The sequence below is a fragment of the Topomyia yanbarensis genome, chromosome 1, assembly GCF_030247195.1.
Source record: "Topomyia yanbarensis strain Yona2022 chromosome 1, ASM3024719v1, whole genome shotgun sequence".
In the NCBI taxonomy this organism is placed as follows: domain Eukaryota; kingdom Metazoa; phylum Arthropoda; class Insecta; order Diptera; family Culicidae; genus Topomyia; species Topomyia yanbarensis.
Window position 1 is genome coordinate 79,254,160 of NC_080670.1, and position 3,464 is coordinate 79,257,623.

A 3,464-nucleotide genomic window follows, 5' to 3' on the forward strand; every position below is an offset into this window, starting at 1 on the left:
TGAGTGACATTATTTGACACATACGCACATACATACACACACATACACACACATACAAACATACACACAAACAGACAGACTTTTTCCGATCTCGACGAACTGAGTCAAATGGGATAGGACACTCGGCCCTCCGGGCCGGGATTAGGTTGACGTTTTTCAGAGTGATTGCATAACCTTTCTATATGAGAAAGGCAAAAATGTGCCAAAATCCAAAAAAGTGAATCGTAGCCAAATTTTTTTTTTCGAGTTTGCATCAAATCTCGACGTTTCATGCACCTTGAACACATTTAGCATCAAAAATAAAAATTCTATTTTTAATTTTTCCTATAGTTTATATGAGAAATTTCTGTGTGACCGTACTCTAAAACCCGTAATTCCGGAACCAGAATTCCGATCGATCCACAATTCAATAGCAGCCGATGGGAAGGTTGCACCTTTCATTTGAGGCTAAGTTTGGGCAAATCGGTCCAACCATCTCTGAGAAAAATTAGTGACATTATTTGACACATACGCACATACATACACACACACACATACATACACATACATACATACACACACATACAGACTTTTTCCGATCTCGACGAACTGAGTCAAATGGGATATGACACTCGGCCCTCCGGACCGGGCTTAGGTTGACGTTTTTCAGAGTGATTGCATAACCTTTCTATATGAGAAAGGCAAAAAGGCAAAAATGTGCCAAAATCCAAAAAAGTGAATCGTAGTCAAATTTTTTTTTCGAGTTTGCATCAAATCTCGACGTTTCATGCACCTTGAACACATTTAGCATCAAAAATAAAAATTCTATTTTTAATTTTTCCTATAGTTTATATGAGAAATTTCTGTGTGACCGTACTCTGAAACCCGTAATTCCGGAACCAGAATTCCGATCGATCCACAATTCAATAGCAGCCGATGGGAAGGTTGCACCTTTCATTTGAGGCTAAGTTTGGGCAAATCGGTCCAACCATCTCTGAGAAAAATGAGTGACATTATTTGACACATACGCACATACATACACACACACATACACATACACACACATACAGACTTTTTCCGATCTCGACGAACTGAGTCAAATGGGATATGACACTCGGCCCTCCGAGCCGGGATTAGGTTGACGTTTTTCAGAGTGATTGCATAACCTTTCTATATGAGAAAGGCAAAAATGTGCCAAAATCCAAAAAAGTGAATCGTAGTCAAATTTTTTTTTCGAGTTTGCATCAAATCTCGACGTTTCATGCACCTTGAACACATTTAGCATCAAAAATAAAAATTCTATTTTTAATTTTTCCTATAGTTTATATGAGAAATTTCTGTGTGACCGTACTCTGAAACCCGTAATTCCGGAACCAGAATTCCGATCGATCCAAAATTCAATAGCAGCCGATGGGAAGATTGTACCTTTCATTTGAGGCTAAGTTTGGGCAAATCGGTCCAACCATCTCTGAGAAAAATGAGTGACATTATTTGACACATACGCACATACATACACACACATACACACACATACAAACATACACACAAACAGACAGACTTTTTCCGATCTCGACGAACTGAGTCAAATGGGATATGACACTCGGCCCTCCGGGCCGGGATTAGGTTGACGTTTTTCAGAGTGATTGCATAACCTTTCTATATGAGAAAGGCAAAAATGTGCCAAAATCCAAAAAAGTGAATCGTAGCCAAATTTTTTTTTTCGAGTTTGCATCAAATCTCGACGTTTCATGCACCTTGAACACATTTAGCATCAAAAATAAAAATTCTATTTTTAATTTTTCCTATAGTTTATATGAGAAATTTCTGTGTGACCGTACTCTGAAACCCGTAATTCCGGAACCAGAATTCCGATCGATCCACAATTCAATAGCAGCCGATGGGAAGGTTGCACCTTTCATTTGAGGCTAAGTTTGGGCAAATCGGTCCAACCATCTCTGAGAAAAATTAGTGACATTATTTGACACATACGCACATACATACACACACACACACATACATACACATACATACATACACACACATACAGACTTTTTCCGATCTCGACGAACTGAGTCAAATGGGATATGACACTCGGCCCTCCGGACCGGGCTTAGGTTGACGTTTTTCAGAGTGATTGCATAACCTTTCTATATGAGAAAGGCAAAAAGGCAAAAATGTGCCAAAATCCAAAAAAGTGAATCGTAGTCAAATTTTTTTTTCGAGTTTGCATCAAATCTCGACGTTTCATGCACCTTGAACACATTTAGCATCAAAAATAAAAATTCTATTTTTAATTTTTCCTATAGTTTATATGAGAAATTTCTGTGTGACCGTACTCTGAAACCCGTAATTCCGGAACCAGAATTCCGATCGATCCAAAATTCAATAGCAGCCGATGGGAAGGTTGCACCTTTCATTTAAGGCTAAGTTTGGGCAAATCGGTCCAACCATCTCTGAGAAAAATGAGTGACATTATTTGACACATACGCACATACATACACACACATACATACATACACACACATACAGACTTTTTCCGATTTCGACGAACTGAGTCAAATGGGATATGACACTCGGCCCTCCGAGCCGGGATTAGGTTGACGTTTTTCAGAGTGATTGCATAACCTTTCTATATGAGAAAGGCAAAAATGTGCCAAAATCCAAAAAAGTGAATCGTAGTCAAATTTTTTTTTCGAGTTTGCATCAAATCTCGACGTTTCATGCACCTTGAACACATTTAGCATCAAAAATAAAAATTCTATTTTTAATTTTTCCTATAGTTTATATGAGAAATTTCTGTGTGACCGTACTCTGAAACCCGTAATTCCGGAACCAGAATTCCGATCGATCCAAAATTCAACAGCAGCCGATGGGAAGTTTGTACCTTTCATTTGAGGCTAAGTTTGGGCAAATCGGTCCAACCATCTCTGAGAAAAATGAGTGACATTATTTGACACATACGCACATACATACACACACACATACACACACACATACATACATACACACACATACAGACTTTTTCCGATCTCGACGAACTGAGTCAAATGGGATATGACACTCGGCCCTCCGAGCCGGGATTAGGTTGACGTTTTTCAGAGTGATTGCATAACCTTTCTATATGAGAAAGGCAAAAATGTGCCAAAATCCAAAAAAGTGAATCGTAGTCAAATTTTTTTTTCGAGTTTGCATCAAATCTCGACGTTTCATGCACCTTGAACACATTTAGCATCAAAAATAAAAATTCTATTTTTAATTTTTCCTATAGTTTATATGAGAAATTTCTGTGTGACCGTAATCTGAAACCCGTAATTCCGGAACCAGAATTCCGATCGATCCAAAATTCAATAGCAGCCGATGGGAAGGTTGCACCTTTCATTTGAGGCTAAGTTTGGGCAAATCGGTCCAACCATCTCTGAGAAAAATGAGTGACATTATTTGACACATACGCACATACATACACACACACACATACACACACATAC